We start from the raw sequence: 19,471 nt of genomic DNA on the forward strand, positions 1-19,471 counted from the left end.
TTTTATTTTGTTTTTTGAATGGGGGAAGGAAAGGAGGGTTATTGGATCGTACTTTGTCATGAAAAATCTTTTTTTTTTTGGGTAAATTACACGTCACCCTTTGATTTTCAAGCGAAACTTAGATCATCCCCTATTTTTTGAAAAAACTCAAATCACCCCCTGGTTTAAACCCCAATATGACAAATTAATCCCTACCGTTAGTTTTATATTGTTAAGTGATGATGTCAGCCAGTTAAATAAATTTAAATCCCTAAACTACTCTTGACCAATGTTGAAGATGAAGGAAGGGTAGTATTGTAAATTTAATTTTAATGTTTTAGTACAAGGGTAAAATAGTTCTTTCACACCAATAACTAACAGCAGACTAACACCATTACTGTAGAGGGGGTGATTTGAGTTTTTTCAAAAACTAGAGGGTGATCTGAGTTTCGTTTGAAAACCAAGGGGTGACGTGTAATTTACCCTTTTTTTTCTAATAAATTTCCTCGATGCTCTAATGTCACAAAGCATGTTGATAGAGTACAATGGGCTCAAATTTTATGGACAAGTAAAATCCGATATTCCAACTCATGTTTCAACCCCACCAGAGTTCACTAAAATATAGATTAATGAGATTATGCTTGACCACACATTCCAAAATTTGACAAAGGTACTTTCTTATTGACACCCGTCTTAGTGAAATACTTTGTCATCTTACTTTTTTGTCCTTTTAATATAACAAACAATTTTTCTTAATGAGAATAAATATTATCATTTCACATGTATATATATTTGAAGAAAAAAAATGTGTATCACAATGGCAACGTTTGATAATGATATGATGATACGTCATCTTTAAATTATTTTTAAAAATCTTATTAGAATCTAAACTTAATGAACATTTAGGAATAAGACAAGGAACAATCAACCACTTTATATCTTTTGGGTTCTATTACTTTACATTCTCATTCGCAATCCCCACATGCCATAACATTGTTTTCTTTCTAATTCAGAAGACTTAAAGAATTACTAAAAAAAAAAAACACTTAAAGAACTTTTAAAAATAAGACAAGGGGCAATCAGCCATTTTCTATCTCTGGACTCTATTACTTTACATTCTCATTCACAATCCCCACCCGATTTGAGTTCATTTATAACTTGGGATTGAACGACCATTGTGCAACGCTCAACTCATAGACCTCTACATGGATTCCATGTCGATCCAATGATTGATAAATGAGCTCCTTGACGGCTTGGCATTTTTGAATTTTGAATTTTGAATTGAATTCGTCTACCAACTATTGGATCAAAACATGAAATCCATATAGTTCATGTGGTGATCTGTAAATTAAGCACAACACGATAACCGCTTAACTCCGGACACGAATTCAATCCGTCCCCACACACCCTAAGGTTGTTTCCTCTTTAGCTCAAAGTGAGCGCGCGTGGTTGTGCAGTATTAATGACACCGGTGCATCTATTATCTGCCCACAGTCTCTCGATGAAAGAAAACCTGCGAAACACATGTCTCTTCCGTATAGGAGTTATGCAGGTAGTTCAGATTCATCCCCCCATATTAATTATGCCGGGAATGGCACTGCTTCTCTCATCTCTCCTCCCTCGTCGTGGTCCAGACTCCAGTATGTCCAGACCTATATTACGTACCTACCTATTTGGTTCGGATAAGCTCTCTGGTTTCACCCAGGGAACCACAGGTGATAAAATTTCAGTTATACCCACGGTTTTAGTGTATGGTATTGGAATGGATATTGACGATCCGTAAAATTGATACAATTATCGATATAGTATCGGTCTAGATCGACTGTATCAGACACAAATGTTCCTGAATTTTTAAAAAAAATGAGTTTTCTAACCATTTTACCCTTTATCCGAATCATACTACTGATACAATATCGATATGGATAACTAACAAAACCAATATGTATCGTGAGATACAATACCGATACTTAAAACCATGACTATACCACCCCATGACAATTGGCAATAAAAAGGTTCACATTAATCACTCTAAATACCTGAACCAAACCAAGTTGAAGGCAACTTATACACATTTGCCACTTTAGAGTTAAACTACAAAAGACACAAAGAGAGAGAGAGAGAAGGGTTTATGAGGTATCTTAAATGGCCACAGGCCCACAACACCAATCAACCATACCCATACGTTATCCTTTATAGTGGGTGTAACTAGTAAATATGATAATTAATGAGGATAGGGTAGGTCATGTAGTGGAGCTCTGCAAGCAAGCAAAGGATTGTTAGGTACGACTTGGCCTTCCCTGCTTGCTTCTCTTTTATTACTCCTCCTTCCACCTTCTTTCTCTCTTCATGTCTTCATTTTTAGCCATAAACGGAAGCAGAGACTTGCAGCCTTTACTTAGATTCATGTCAGATTGTAAGGGTACCCTGGCCGGAGAAATTATTTGTCTGTCTTTGCCTACTTTTTTTTTTTTTTTTTTGTCGGTGGTGGAGAAGAATAAAAATACAAAGATTTGTAATGATAGAAATCTGACCCAACAGTATGAGAATAATTATCACCTCCAATTCTTCTAAGAGAGGAAAATGGACCCCATCTTACACCATGTTTTGGCAGGGGATAGGATAGGGTGATCATTTTTCACCCTCATATTAGGAATTAGAGGAATTGAAGGGGATATCGATTCACAGTGTGAACACAGACACTCGTAGGTTTATATTTATCATAAAACAAGGTTTAATCATGAACTAGTTGTTGAAGACCATAAAAAAACTGAAATATATATATATATATGGGGCGATGTTCTTTGCCTGTGAATGCACAGGACGCTGGCTATGCCCAGATACATGGGGTGGGGCTGGACAACCACTGCAGTTATTAGGAGGGGTGGGCCAATCATTTTGCCCACCCCCATGTGTCTCGGTGCTTCTTGCACTCTCAGAGCAGAGAATATATATATATATACCAAAAGAACGCTAACTGGTGCTCTGTGTGGGTGTGTACCTGTGCCCAGACACAGCCCAATGTGAAAAGATCGCTGCACCACCTGAAAAGGTGGAAGGTCTTTGGATGCGCCGGTCTTTTCATGTCGAACTGTGTCTAAAGTCTGAACATAGATACACCCCCACATACAACACGATATATATATAGTTTGTTTCATTTACTCCTAGTGTATTCAATTATCAATGATCACACTTGGTTGATGCATTATTTATGAAGCCAGGATCTGCTATTAAGGCACCTTCACAAGTTTCTTCTTCGTACAACTTAATTAAAGAGGACATATCATATTCAGTTCTGATGCTACAATTTACTTTTAATTATTTTTTACATATGCTGTATTTTTCATTACTTGTACCTTCTACCAAAAACAATAAAAATTTACCTGTACCAGCTTTATTTATCTCATTAAAAGAAGTTAATATAACATTCTTAACTTTTCGGGATTGGTGTGTGGTTTATGTGATTATACTTTCGTCAAAAAACATTCTACAGGCCCCGCAGCTGTGGTTGAGTGGTTCATACTTCATATTTACTTGCCTCAAACCCTATCCCTTCTCTTGTTAATAGTCCACTTTTCGATTTAAGTTTTGATCATTTTCTTCAAACGACTCGAACTAAACTTGAACTTTTTGGGTTTTGATTATTCCTAAATCTAAATTTACTTACTATAGTCAAAAGACCAAACCCGTAAAATTAGAAAAAGAAGAGCAAGGAGAGATTTATTAGGCTTCTGATTATCATTTTTTTGGGGCTACCAAAAGCTTCTTATAAAATGGTTAATTGATCTATAAATAGATTCCTTGAACATACTTTCTTTGTGAGCCTATGTTAAAACTTGACAATTTTGTTTTTCACTTCTTAAGTTTCCCTTTTGGGGAACCAAATCTTTAATATGGGAAATCATTTAATGTGGAACCTTTTTTTAAGCAATCTACCCAATAGATAAATCTATACTTTTAAGTATGCTTATTCCTTATTTTTTTGCACCTTGTTTTATTTTTAAAAAATATTTAATATAGGGTAAAAAAAAAGGATTTTCAAAAAGTTGAAAATCATTTAATGTAATATTTAATGCAGATCATGTGTGAAATGATAGATTTTCCCTTATTGAAAACTACATTATTTACTTTTGAGAATAAAATGAAAGTGTAAGCTCTAAACATACCTATAGAGGTATCAGACGCTCATTTAAGTATAGGAGAAAGAATGCGACCACGCCTAGACACATAACTGTCTTGGGGCGTCTGGAAATGACCGTCTTGCCCCCATGTAAAGGTTGAAATTTTAGATGCCCAAAGGCGGTATGTGTCTAGACGTGATCGCCACCCCTAGTACACGACTGGGTAGCATTCTATTCCCCTTTAAGTATTATTGATTCTTGATACCAAGAGCAAGGAAGTAAGTTAGTTTTTTTTTTTTTTTTTTTTTTTGGGGGGGGGGGGGGGGGGGGAAGAGATCACTGATTAATTGTGTTTTACTTGTAGAAGCTTGGGGGCCAATGAGAGTGCACGCAAGGACATCAACATAGATGTAATTTTTTTATTTCATGAGGTGCAATGCAATACTTTCGTGGTTTCCTATATCTAGATGCAAGAGCCACACAACCAAATAACATTTTTTTTCCCTTTCTTTTCATGGAAGGGTTATGGAATTGAATACAACTTCGAACGATACAGAAAAAATTAGCATGTCTCCCGCACAAGGATGACACGTACAAATCAAGAAATGGTCCAAATTTTTTATCAATCAAAAAAATAAAGTTGAATACAACCAAAGCATTCAAACTTAGAACTTTCTTCTTGGAAAGCCAAATTAAGCCATTTCTTTCCAAAAAGAAATACCATATGGGGGAATCAATGAAACTTAGCTACGTCTTCCCATTTTAGGGAGGACTACTTTTGCTTTCAGCGATTGCTTTTGTTCATTCTCCTTAGTTTTTTGGTTACTCATTTTGGATTAGAATTTGGTGAACTTATTGATTCCCACTTTCCTCTAATGGAAGAACCCTTGTGTATATATAACGCAAGTTCTCCATCCACCTGATTCATGGTGTTTGCTTTTACTTTTTTGATAAGAAAAAGACTATTTCTTATCATTCTTCCTTTATGGGTATCTTATGTTTTGGTCACACATATCATCAAACACGTTATGTGCATTTGAATCATTTTTATAACAAAGCAGAAGCAGAGAAATAGAAGAACTCTCTTTACCCAAAAAGGGTTTGGTGATATAAGTGGAGAATTTTATCTATGATGTGCTTCTATCTTTATGTGCAAAAGGTGTCATCTCAGCTCTAGTACTTCTATCATTTTTGTTCTAGTTTTTGAGCTTAAAACAATCTTTCTTTCAATTCATTTTTTTCCCTTTCTGGTTAATAGGTTGGGAACTTGGGAGGCTCAAACCAGTTGATATGAACACACTAAAGACAATCACATGGCATCACTAGCTAGAGTCTATAGTAAGTAGAACAAAATGACAAATATTGATGAGAGGACTCCATCCATACCACATTTCACTCACAAGACCACATCTTTGCATTGAACAAACTGTCACTGCTCTATGAATGGACTTCCAATCCAATTTGAGATGTGATTCACACCAAAAAAATAGTTAGGTTTTACAATTATTGATCAAACAAACTGAAAATTTCTTGAATTGAAGGTTAGCTTAATTGTTTTTTAGGGAAAAACAACGCTGCATGGTCGCATGGTACCTGTGCCTAGATACAGGAGCGAGTGAAAGTACAGCTCTGCCTTCCATGAAATAAAAATGGCATTTATGTTGATGTTTCTGTGTGCGCTCTCGTTGGCCCCTGTGCTTGTGCATGTGTTACATGACTAGACAATGATCTCTTGCACTTTAGGACTGCAACAGGGTTGGGTTGGACTTGGTTTTTTAAAACCCCAACCCAACCCTGAGTACCTTTAGTTGGGCTCAGGCCCGACCCTGACTCAGGCCAGAAAAAATCCAACCCTGACCCGCCCTTAGGGTCAGGCCGGGCTGACCTTAATTGGTCTTGACCATGGGCAAGGGGGAAGGGAGATGTAGGGGTTGAGGTAGGTTGGGGGGGGGGGGGGGGGGTTGGGTGAAGAAGAAAGAAAAAGAAGACAGGGTCGGGCTAGATTGGGCTAGGCCGAGCGGGGCTCAGCCCAAGGCTTCAACCCTGGCTTCGGATTGGTCCGACCCAGCCCTGACTCAAGGCTAGAAATTCCTAACCCTGACCCGCCCTTAAGGCCAGGGTATCTCAACCTAGGTCCTATTCGGGCTCAGGGCGGGTTTGGGCCATCGGGGCCAAACTTGCACCCCTATTGCACTTGTTTTTAAATTTGTGGGGTTTTTTCCGGTGCTTCTTGTTGCCACCAAAGTAGTGAAATGAGACACTGTAAGTTAAAGTGATTGTCTCTTATCTTTATTCCCAAAAGCTATTTAAGGTGTTTAAAGTAAGGGTAAAAAGAGTTTTGCAAAATAATTCGAAAGTGACTTATCATTATTTCATTATCCAAAGTTATCATTGTCTTTCATATGTTTCAAATACACATGTGAAATTATAGGATTTGCCCTCACTAAAAAAAAGGAGGCAGATTTCCTTCACCCATTATCAAGGGACTTAACCAAGGGGTTTGGATGGTGTGCAGTAGATATGAGGGAACAATACAAGGGTATTATCGACTTTGTATTATAGGGGTAGAATATTTATGACCATTGATGGATAAACTTTTCCTTCAGCTACAGTTTGGGAAAACTCTCTTAAGAAAAAAAGATGTTACACCAATAAGGCAAAAAAGTAGAATTTTTCTCCTCTCAGGTTTCCTGCTCGGTCAGGTTCGTAGGTTCCTCTCATAGGGAGGGCGGAAATGACGACCTCACCCCACCCGGGCAGTGTGTTCGGATAGGGGGTGAGGTCGTCATTTCCAGTCCCCTATGAGAAGAACCTACGAACCTGACCGGGCAGAGAACCTAAGAGAAGTTAGATTCAACAACCTTAATTACAAACTTACAACAAGATTTTCCCTTTTCTATAGTCAAAATTCTTAATTGTTTGACATCTTTCATTTTGATTACTCATATCAGAAACCGAGTTAATACTTTTCACTCATTGATAAACAATTCATTACATAGGGGTGCAATGGGCCGGTCTGGGCTGGGCCTTTGAAAACCCAAGCCCAGCTTCAGGCCCAGGGCTCAACCCAGGCATTTCCTACCTGAGGTCCGACTAAGGTACCTCAGCCTAGGCCCGGCCTTGTCAGGCTCAAGACGGGCTTAGCCCTATTTTTGTCATTTTAGTGTTATTACACAAAAAAGAAAAATAATTTTTAACCTAAATATTTATATAATATATTGTTAAATATAAGGGAAAGAACGCTTACTGGCTGTGTGGTTTCTGTGTCTAGACACAGGAGCGCATGAAATTACCACCCCACCCCGGTGAAATAAAATATCCCATTATGTTGATGCCCCTGCAAGCGCTCTCATTGCCGGCCCCCAACACTGGTGCTGGGGGCCACACAACCAGGCAATGATCTCTTGCCCTAAATATAAATTATAATACTTAATCCATGTTGTAGTTATTGCACAATTATAGAAAGTTGGTGTGTAGGAAAGGTTCCTACAATTGGCAAATAGGAACAGGGCTCTTTAAAGTTTATTACTCAAAAGAATCAAATAAAACAAGGGAAAAAGAACGCTGCCTAGACTTGTGGCCCTAGCGCTTTGACACAGTAGCACGCAAAATTCTCACACTGCCCTTATGAAATTAAAAATCCCATCCATGAAGTCAAATACATGAGGGGGGGGCGGGGTAGACGGTACAAATACTAATGAAGACAGATTTAACATATATGAACTCCAAGCCCAAACAATTACCCAGTTTTAAACAGTTTTGAAAAATACATGGGCCTATCAGATGGGACTTGCATAGAGTCCAAGCCCACTGTAACGTTGGTAGGACCTGGATCCCCTCCAGTGCGCATCCGACAGCTGGGAGCTCCCGGGCATGCACTCCGAGTGCCTCCAGCCTTCTGATGCACGCTGTAGAGGATCTTTTTCCACCTTGGTCTGAGTCTATTATGTATTTCATTCTGAAATCTCTCATTGGTGGTGGCATTAAGAAGATTTGTCCAGCATACAAGGTGAATTGAGATCAACAGGATTTAGGCAACGTTTGGTATGCATTCTAAGTTGATTTTGCATTCTCGGATGATAAAAATAGTTGTTTTTATTTTTCGAGAATGTGAAATCGACCTAGAATGCATACCAACACAGCCTTAGTCTTTGCTTAAACCACGCTTGCCATCTTGAAATTATGGACAGTGCTTCAAAGATATTAGAAATGCAAATTCTTAAGTCTTAACTCAGGCTCGGGCTGTCTCTTATGCCCATGGGCTTCTTATGGGCTGATCTCTGAGGTCCATAAGTTAAACTGACATGGCCCATCCGTGATTTCTTAACTCCTTAATCACTTGCCTATGTGCTATATAGAGAAATTTGTTCCAAGTCATCCAACATCGTATTTATTTCTCACTTTAGATAGAAAAATAATTTCTTGTCATTTCTATTGGGTCATGTTTGGGCATCAAGGTCTTAATAGACTTAAATTTATAGCAAGGCTAATCTTTGTCTGAGCCTAGCCTTTTATGAATTTAAGGGCCTGGGCTTGCACAAATTTTTTTAGCCTATTGGGCAAGAGGTAAGGCAGGGCTTAATATGTCATTTCAATAAATGGGCTAGGCCTTGGCTTAGTATGTTGTGGTCTTACAGTCCAGGCAAATCCTTTTTTATGTATTGATGCATTTGATTGGATTTGTGTGGGTTCCACATGAGAAACATGAGCAATAGATGGGTACCAGGGGTGAAACAGGCACTACAAGAAATCTGATTTTCGGCGACAGTTTTAAATCGTTGCCAAAAATACATTTCCATCGCTAAATATAATGGCGACAGTAATCTCAACCGTCGCTAATCCGTTGGCTAAAGTGACGTCGGGGAAAATCGCCAAGTCTTCTTAGCTCATTCCAAGCCCAACCTCTTTTTTTTTTAAAGAGAAATTTTATTGAATATATAAAAGGAGGCAAACAAGCCTATTACAGAATACTAGCAAAGAAAGCTAAAGCTTAAAGAAAGGGGGAACTTAGTCCTAAACCATATTGGTGAGGGCTTCAAACCACTCGCTTACCCAAGAAGAATAATAAAACAAGCCTACGGGGGATCTGCGAGGAGCACCGAGGGGGTCCATGTCCTATTTGACTGTCGGGGGATCCCAACATATACACCAGGCCAATCAAACACCACACGAGCCAAAAGAGCCTCCTCCTCTAGCCCTAGGCCGGGCTGAGATATCTCAGCTCAGGCCCAACCCTGTCGAGCTTAGCCCAGCCCAGCGCGACCCTGACCCAAGGCCTGAAAATTTCAACCCTAACCCGCCCTCAAGGTTGAAAAATCCAGCCCAAACCCTGTTCGATTAAATTAGGGTCCTAAAGAAGACAACTCTGCTTGGGCAGTTGGTTGGTGCATTGCTCTTAGAATGCAAGCTCCCAAGCATGGTTTTAGGTAGCAGGTATCGACGAATTGGTATCAGATAGGATATGGGATGGTAGACAGTTTTGCCCTATACCGATACCATAGGGTATTTTGATAAATATACGCCTAAATCCGTACAATCCACCGATCCGATATCGGTTAGGTATTGATATTGGTGTTGGCTAATACCTAAAACCATGCTCCCGTTCATGGGTCTGGGCTTGGGTAAGTAATTAAGAACAGTTGAAGAAATCGCAAGCCCAGTTGATGCAATACTAGTGAATGGACCAATGCATGCATTGGCTATGACCCAAGATTAAGCTTGATACAAAGACCTAGTTCATTTATTACGACTTTAGACATGATAGTTCTTCTTGTAGAATTTGTTCAAAGGTTGCTGTTTTAGGGTGCATACAGATAAAATCCGTATTTGATTCATATTCCTATCCATTTAGGAAATTCGTATTCGAATAATCGGTGTCCAGAAACTATCCCAATCCTAATCGAATGTGGATATAGATATTTCAATTTCAGACCAGATATTATCCCATTGGTTTTGGTTCGATTATAAAATATGATAAAATAATAATTTTAGGACAAAATTTTCCTCCACCCATAGAGGACAGTTCCCCACCTAGTAGCTTCAATCAAGAATCGGAGATGAGGTTGATGTGCTCTCCCTGTTTGTAAACCTGACTTTCCTAATCTCAAAAACGAACTCAAATGTCTCAATTGAAAACCAATCCTAGGGTTCACAAACCCCTCCTAGGGTTTTACTATGTTCCAAAATACCCTCCTGATACCCATTCCCATCCTCTCCCGCCCCTCGATGAATGGAATCCCATTCACCATGGGTGGAGGGAAACTCGATCTGTAATTTTATAACACTAAAATACCCTTACCAATTCATGATATATATAGATTATTGGTAATGGAGTTGAGTCTTTCTTTTGGATAGACCCATGGAATGTTTCTTTGCTTAGTTTATATTTAAATACAACATTTGTTCAATCAATTTTGTTTATTCCTATCTCATATGGCAATGACAGGTGGTGGTGGGCATTCTTGCAAAGGATGAGAAATTCTCTATTAAACTTGTTACTAAATTTTTACATCCACCTAGATTCTCTTCTATGTTTTGACAGAGATCATCTTGGTGGCATTATCTTTGGAATCTTCCTATACACCTGTTGCATGTGGAAATCTCCGACGCTTGGTTCGCCCATGGATGAGCCTGCAAGGACCAAGTGATGAGCACAAGAGGGCCGGTGTGGCTCCGGCCTAGGACTCTCCGATGCTTAAGTTAGATCACCAGTGCAACAGCGTAACAGCTAGTAAAAAGCGAGATGAGCAATAGAGCTCCATACCTTAGTATTTATAGAGGGAGATGAGGTGGTTGGAGGAGTCCTAGTATGGTAAGAGTCCTTGTTTGGTAAGGCTCTTCCCCGCGGAGCGGAGTGGAGTGGAGAATTTCCTTCGGGGTCGGCCTCTTGTTAAGGTAAGAGTCCTAATGGGAGTGTGATTTGGTATCACGATGAGATTGTGACTCGATTCTTATCCCGTGATTCCTGGGTGGTGCTTACGTGGTGCCGTGATCTCCGGTGGGGTGCTATGGTAGCCTTCGTGGAGAGCTTGGCCACAGAGGTCAGCCTAAGAGCTCGGCCTCGGCCTGTATGATCTGAGGGTCATCATTAGTTATGTGGGCTTTGCCGAGCTGTGGTGCTCCAATCGAGGCCAACCTGCGTAGGCCCGGACCATGGGGTTGGCGGGCGTGCAGCTCAGCCGTGATGGGGATCTTTGGGTGAGTACTGATCTACCGGGCCGTGTGGCAAGAGATCGGTAGAAGAGCTCGGCCTACTAGGTCGACCTCGTCGGACCAGTACCAGTTCGGCTCAGCGTCTGGTTGACTTGGATATGTCTGACGACCTCGGCCAAGCAGTAGGGTTTATCCAGATCGGATCGGCCTGGTCTTCCGCTTAGCTCGATTTGGTTCTTAGCATGATCTCGGCTCGGCCATGTGGCCGCTTTTGATTGGTGAGGTGCTTTATGCCTCATCACAGGCCCCCCCACTCATCAGGGGTCGGCTCGGCACTAATGAGTGAAGTTTCCTGGTCTGCTTGTCTGGATTTTTTTTTTTTGCGGTCGATTCGAGCTCATCTTGCTGAGGATTTGACATTGTACAGTCTGATGGTTGGGCGTCAGTGCCACATCAACAGAGTCATTATGGCAGGCTCGGGAATTCGAATCGTCTTTTGATCTGGACCGTTGAATTACGCTGAGCTCTCCTTGGCCGTTGGATCAGTTCAGCCCAAAAGTTATAAATAGGCGACTCCTAACTGTTCATTCTTCACTGCTCCAAGTTATTGACTTCTCGGCAAGCTCAGATTTCTCAGCTCTGCAGCGCTCAGTGCTTTTCGATTCGTGATCAGCTCAGTTTTTGCTTCGTTCGTGTTCGACTCGTCTTCAGCTCTTCTTCAACCAGTAAGTCCTCTCCGCCCCATATGTCAGTTGGTAGTAGTTACATAGACGAGCTGCTCGCCGAGGTGGCAGAGGGCGCGAGTTTGAGCCGAGAGCTCCCCGCTTGTTCTCCCATCGTAGACTTGTTGGGCTCGACTTTGGACGAGCCTGATGTAGTGGAGCCTCCTCAGGCCAAGGTTGCCGAGCCTCCGTTGCCCCTGGAGTCCCATCTCGTGGCCCAACCAATTGCCGGGGATCGAGCCGAGAACTCTGGATCGTCCTCATCCAATGATGAGGAGTCAAGTGAGGGCGATTCTTCAGAAGTGGGGGTTGGTTCAGTCAGCTCGACCGCTGACGCCCCTGAGCTTGAAGAAGGGAGTGTCGACACTGTCCCGAGCACGATCACGGATGCTGACCTCGACTATCTTAGGACGACCTATGCCATCCCTGAGAACATCCAGCTCCGAGCTCCCAACCCCGGGGAGATGGCCTGCTTCATCAGGCCCGGCGAGGTGGCTTTATACGAGCTGCCTTTTAAGTACGCGTTCTGGCTCCCCGTCCTCGGCTTGGTGGACCAGATCTTGGACCACTTCCACCTGTCCCCAGGTCAGCTGGTACCAAACTCTTGGCTGGCTGTGTACGGCTTCTTCGCCCTGTTCTGCGAGATGGGCCGAGGTGCAAGCGTGGTGCTTTTCTCTAGGCTCTTTTTCTTGAAGAAGTCTCCTGAGAAGGGGTGGTACTATTTCAGCCGCTGATCTGGGAAGAGTGCAGCCCTGGGTGGCCACAAGTTTTTGGTCAGTACGCCAAGCTTCAATAAGTATTGGAAGCCTCGTTTTTTCTTTGCTTCCATTCCAAACAGTCCTCTCCGAACCGAGTGGAAGGAGATCAACTTGAACTACGTCAACAGGGTACTGCCCCTGACCGAGAATGAGCTGACCTCACTTGACTTGATCCCCCAGCGTCCGCCCTTCGATGTCCTTCAGCTTTAGGACGAGGGGTTTCTTTAAAAGTGGCATATGACCCCTGGTAGGAGCCCGAGCTGAGCCTGTTTCTGCTGCCCGAGCTGACCCCTTCACTTAGTCCTCTTTTCTTTTTTAGTTTGTTTTTGATGTTTTGTTTCTCTTGCAGTGGTTGGCCATATTCCCCCTATGGATACAGCTCGGCTAAGGGCCGAGACCCTTGTGGACCGGAGGAAGAAAAACCCTGAGAAGAAGTCCCGGGGCGAGTCCTCCAAGGCCCCCAAGGGCAAGGCCGTGTTGTCGAGCCCGCCAGACACCGTGGTCGGCCTTGAGGCCGAGAAGAGTACGGACCCAGCGGGGTCTCCGAGGAAAGGGAAGGGCCGAGAAAGGCGAGAGGAGCCCGTTGAAAGATACCAAGCGTCAGAAGCTCTCGGTCAATCTGACGAGTGGTGGCCTTCCGCCCGTGGCCTCACCCCCCAACATCTCCCGATATGTCTTGGGGAGGGCCTCGGCCAGCAACGTTCCTGTGCGGCCGACCTGACGTTTCTTCCCAGGGGACTCGACATTGACGTCGACCGCACATGCCAAGGAATGGCTGGATGCAGGTCGGCTCCCGACTGACAGGGAGAAGCTTGAGGCGCTGCCTGACCCCGAGCTCCTCTCCACCCTGTTTCAGGATTTCAACATGGTAAGTTTCCTATTCGGCTCTTGTGATTAGGTCTGACCTGTGTAACCTGACCTGACTTTTGTTCTAATGCTTTTTTGCAGGGATTCGCCAAGGCAGTGGAGACCATGCTTCGTTTTGAGCGGCTCTTGACCGAGAACCACTCCTTGGGCGTCCAGTGCAAAAAGGCCTACCAGGATGCCCAGGATGCAGTTCAGAGGTGTCGGTAGACTCAAGAGAAGCTTATTGTCACCGAGGTTGAAGTAGAGAGCTCTAAGGCCGAGGTGATTAGGCAGAAGGAGAAGATCCGGGCTCTATAGGCTCAGCTCACCGAGGTGAGGGAGAAGGCCAAGGAGGACCTGGCCCTGGCTCGGGACTAGGTGATCAACGACTACCTCCAATCGAAGGAGTACGCTGATGTGTGCCATGAGATCAGGAAGCCTCCTTACGCCGAGGGTTTTGAGGCAGGCTGGGCTGATCTCTTGGTCGAGATCAAGGCGGCCTATCCTGATCTCAATCTCTCACGTTTTGACGACGATGCGACTACTTTTGTCGAGGAGTTGGGAGATGAGGAGGGAGCCGAGGTCACCCAGGCTCTGCCCATTGAGGAACCTACGCAGGCCGACCTCCTCGCCCTTGACGCTGAGCCCCAAGACCTCCTTGCCGAGCATACCGCCGTGGATGTCGTGGAGGTCGCCTCCAAGTTTACTGCCGAGGAGATTAAGATGTAATAATTTTTTTTATTTTTTTTTTGGGGGCCGAACTGCCCACCTTGTAACCATGCCGAGCAGTCGGCCTATACTGAATGAAAAATCTATTTTTGTCAGAATTTATCCAAGTGTTTTAGCTCGGCATTCTTAACCTTATTTTCCTTGTGTATGTTGTTCCATTTGATGTTGTGGCCGAACTGACGACCCGTTCCGCTAGCCGAGCTTAAGGACTTGGCTATTTTTTACCCATGCTTCACGGGGTTGTCGGTTCGGCCATGCCATGTCCAAGGTCAGGATGATTTTTACCGTGGTCAATTAATTCGCCCTTCCCATCGGTCAGATCAGACCGTGTCACACCCCTATCCCAACAAGGGATAGAATACAATATCAGGGTATGATTGGGGTGACACGCGTCATCCCACCTCACCGCCAGGATCTCGATGCGATGGCCAACTCACGATCATAAACCAATATTAAAATACAATAATATCAGTACGAAAGACAAAGGAATATTACATTCCAAGGCAGTCGGAGTTTGCGAAAGCGTAAATGAAATGATTATAAGATGTTCATTGGCTAATGATAATAAGTAACATAGTTACAAAATTCCTATGACCATCAAGTAGCTACCAAAAAGGTAAAACATAAAAGTTTATACAAAGCACAATGCTCTAAAATAATAATAAAACGGGAACGATCCCAAGAAGCAGTACAACCCGTAGGCACAATCATCATGGGCAACCATCGCCATGATCCTCGATCCACGGTCTCCGGCTCCACGTAATCATTCGCATCCAAATCTAAAAAGAATGTGTACACGGGGTTAGCTCCACCAGAGCTAGTGAGAGAGAAAAGGGATGCACAATCACACAATCACAAATAGTCCATGGTGCATGCTATTATTAATTCATTTACCACCTAACACACAATGCTAAGTCAATGGGTATATGCTACGCAATAACTCGGGAAGACATTGTGGATCCTTCCATTCTCACCACAATGCAACCTCAATTATTACTATGGAGCCGCGCCGTCGTAGTCATCACCACCCGAGAGGCGGACCCGATAACCATTACTACCCCTGGCCTGGCCTCTCTAACTCTCCACAGCGCGGAGTGCTGCGGCTACCCAACACCTAAACCCCTGTTGGTAAGGGTCGTAGCATAGGAGCCGAGCCTAACCACGATATACTACATGAATCCTTTCGTGTTGAGAGGTACATCCGGGTGTGTCAGCGTCCCATTCCATCTAACACCGGGTACCGGCAGACAACACGGCGCATACAGACAAGAATGAGATGCAATATACAATTCCACATAATTCGGGGTTCGGTGCAGTACTTCCGCACCGTAACCCAACACAAATCCATATCATCCAAATCATCATCATCGAATAAGAATAAATGCAAATATGCAATCATGCTTGAATGATAATGTCATAATATAATTCATAAATGCATGAATAAGCAATAGTAAACAAGCTCAAGCAGTCACCCAAACCCACTCACCAATTACTTCAAATGGAATTTGTATAAGCGCAACGATTCCGCTCAAAATCACCCCATTGCACATATGTTGGCGCCTATGGAAGTGAATAAGAGTGTGAGAGAGTGTAGGGAGGCCTCATAGAGAAACCCCACCGTTTACATAAGTTATAAGCCTTAAAAGCGCATCGGAGGCAACGTCGGACTCGGCGAGGCTTGCCTCGACCTTGCCTCCGACCTTCCTGCGAGCTCGGGACACATCGGAGGCAAACATCGGACTCACGCAGTCTTGCCTCCGATGCAACCCAAGTGTGATTTCAAGGTCTTTAAAAGCCCGGGGTTGTCCCATTTGGTTCTCTAAGCCTCAAGGGACAAGGGAGGGGTGTCTTGGAGTCTATTTGGGTCTTAGAAACACCCAACATTCAAAGATTTAAGGGGTTTAAAGGATCAAAAGCTCAAAAATCCAAATTTGGGGTTTTCTTTGGTGGTTGAAGCTTTAGAATCAAATAGATTCAGCAAGAGGTCAAAATAGAGGTCTTTATAGGATTGTAATGAAAATAGGAAAGCATCCTACAAGGGGAAACTACACATGACTCGAGCTAACCCTTTGGGTTTCAAAAAGAAATCCCCATCTTGGGGCTGCAACCAACAAACCACCCAAGCTCAAGCGAGCAAGGGGAAGAGAGAAAAATGGGGGAAAAGGGCACTTGGCTTACCTGGTTTGAGGTACACACGATGTACCCTCTTTAAAGCTCCAAACCCGCTGACCATTTCCTTCTTCTTCTTCCCTTCCTTCTCCTCCTTCTCCTCCTTGCCGCCTCCTCTCTTCAAAGCTCTCCTCTCCTTTCACGATTAGGTTAGGAAAGAGAAAGAAAAAGAAAGACTAAGGAATAGTCTTACCCCTCTCTCTCATATAGAAAATCACTTTTAATGGCCTGTTTGGATAAGGCCTCATAAGTGTAGTCTAGGGTCTGTTTGGATAGGGTCAAACAACCATCCACCCTTACACAAGCTCTAAAAATCCTAACTTGGGCCCCAAGGCCCACATAAGGTCAAGTTAATAAAAAGGGGTAAGGGTAGGGTCAAACATGACAGGGCACCAATAGTACCTTAGCCATAGGGTCTCACCCACAAGGGTCCTTGTCGGACATTGGATGCGGGTCGGGAGGACCATAACCTTGCCTCCGTCACGAGTAGGAAGGTGGTTCCCACCATAAGAGGTCGAGGGCCTTTGGACCACACTTCGAGGGCTTTGAGAGGGCAGTAAGCACACAACAAAATTTGGTCAACTACTTACCCCCGACATGTCAAGGTGCAACCTCCGTGGTCCCGACTAGTTTCCACAGGCAAACTCGTACTATGGTCAATAATTTTATAGTAGGTTTGACCACCGGTGAGAACAACTCACCAGATAAGTGGCGATGATAACTACACGTCACGGGGAAGAATTAATAATTAATTATACTCCTGGGGTGCGGGTATAACAGACCGGCTACCATATAAGCGGATGCGTGGCCGAGCAGCCTCCTTGGCTGAGCGTAATGCCTTAGCTTAGTTTCAAACTTTGTTCAGCTTGGCCAAGGGGAGAGTTTGCTCTTGTTGGTTCAGACGTTGGCCAGTCTTTGTGGGCTGGTCTTGTGACTTGATTGCCGACCTATGAGGGTTGGTCCTTGAGGTCGGCCAGGTCTATGAGGACCGGTCTTACGACTTGGTTGCCGACCTATGAGGGTCGATCTTCGAGGTCGGCCAGGTTTATGAGGACCGATCTTACGACTTGGTTGCCGACCTATGAGGGTCGGTCTTTGAGGTCGGTCAGGTCTATGAGGACCGATCTTACGACTTGGTTGCCGACCTATGAGAGTCGGTCTTCGAGGTTGGCCAGGCTTATGAGGACCAGTCTTATGACTTTGATTTAGGAGCTTGCAAATACGTTAAGTGGTGGAAAAAGACTTTGTTTAATTGAATCAAACGTCGGGGCTGAAGCTGAATACAAACATTCTCGTCAAAAACCTTGCCGAGCAGAATACTTATGGAAGTTACTGAAAAAATTTCTTCAAATTTTCCGAGTTCCAAGGTCTCGGTACCTTCTTGCCCCCTGGAGTCTGCAAGTGATACGTCCCTAGGCGAATTTGCTTGGAGACTATGTACGGGCCTTCCCAATTTGGTGCTAACTTTCCTTGCCGCCTTGGCTGGGATGCGCTGAGCTTTCTAAGGACAAGGTCCCCTTGATGGAAGTGCCACTCCTTTACTCTTGAGTCATAGTACTTTGCCGTCCTCTGTTGGTATATTGTGTTCCGCAAGAGGGCATTTTCTTGAACTTCGTCGAGGAAGTCAAGGTTGGCTCTCAGCCCATCTTCATAGGTCTTCTCATCGAAGTTGAGCACTCGGTACGATGATGCCATAGTTTTGACCGGGGCTCGGCTTTGGTCCCATAAGCGAGGCGAAAAGGGCTCTCCCTGGTTGGTGTTCTTACCGTCGTCCTATATGCCCATAGGACACTTGGGAGTTCTTCCACCCATCTTCCCTTGGCCTCATCTAACCTTCTCTTAATGCCGGTGAGTAATGTTCGGTTGGACACTTCTACTTGTCCATTTGCTTATAGATGAGCCACTGAGGTGGGTCGAAAGTCAATGTAGAAGTGTTCGCAGAACTCTCGGAAGGCCGGGTTGTTGAATTATGTGCCATTATCTGTGATGAGCACTTTCGGTAGTCCGAACTGGTAGATGACCTTATCTCAAAAGAATTTCTCCATGTTCTTCTCGGTGATGGTTGCAAGGGGCTCGACTTCGACCCATTTTGTGAAGTAATCGATCGCCACTACCATGTACTTCCTGTTTCCCGATGTCGGGGTGAAATCTCTGAGAATATCCATTCCCCACATAGCGAAAGGGATTGGGCTCAGCATTGAGGTCAACTTTGTTGCTGGTCGGCTCAGGATTGGTGCAAATAGCTGGCACTTCTCGCACGTCTTCACATACCTCATGGCCTCTTCTTGTATTCTTGGCCAATAGAATCCTTGCCGAAGTATCATGTATGCAAGAGCTTGGCCACCCATGTGACTCCCGCATATTCCCTCATGGACCTCTGCCAAGGCGTACTCGGCTCCCTTCGGTCCAAGGCATCGGAGAAGAGGGGCCGAGATTGCTCCTTTGTAGAGCACTCCGTCGATCATGGTGTACTTGGCAGCTCGGATCTTGACCTTTCTTGCTTCGTCTCGGTTCTCCGGGAGCAGGTCATTCTCTAAGTAGTTGACAATGGGGTCCAACCAGGTCGGCCAGTCCTCTTCAATGTGCTTTGTGCTTTCTTCTTGTAAGGATGGCTTCTCCAAGATCTCTATGTACACTGATCGGCTAAGATATTGGAGGTCGGCCTCGGCCAACTTTGACAGGGAGTCAGTCGCGGCACTCTTTTCTCGGTATTCGAGTCATCTCAAAGTGCTCGAGTTTGGAAATCAGATCTCGTGCTCGGCTCAGGTAAGCTATCATCCTTTCGTCTTTTGCCTCATAGTCTTCGTTGACCTGGTTGACCACGAGTTGGGAGTCTCCTCGCACCTTCAACCGCTTTACGCTCATTGCCTTGCTGACTCGAAGTCTGGCTAGGAGGGCTTCATACTCGGCCTCATTGTTCGAAGCGGGGAACTTGAACCTTAGGGCATATTGAGTCAGAAACCCCTTGGGGCTCACCAGGATTAGGCCGACCCGCTTC

The 19,471-nt window shown here is 44.1% G+C and overlaps 1 pseudogene; it reads left to right on the forward strand.

The window, feature by feature from the left end:
- The first annotated feature begins 4,607 nt into the window (after positions 1-4,607).
- Positions 4,608-4,717, forward strand: LOC122663494 (annotated as a pseudogene).
- Positions 4,718-19,471: the final 14,754 nt, after the last annotated feature.

Source organism: Telopea speciosissima, chromosome 5 (assembly GCF_018873765.1).
Source record: "Telopea speciosissima isolate NSW1024214 ecotype Mountain lineage chromosome 5, Tspe_v1, whole genome shotgun sequence".
NCBI lineage: Eukaryota > Viridiplantae > Streptophyta > Magnoliopsida > Proteales > Proteaceae > Telopea > Telopea speciosissima.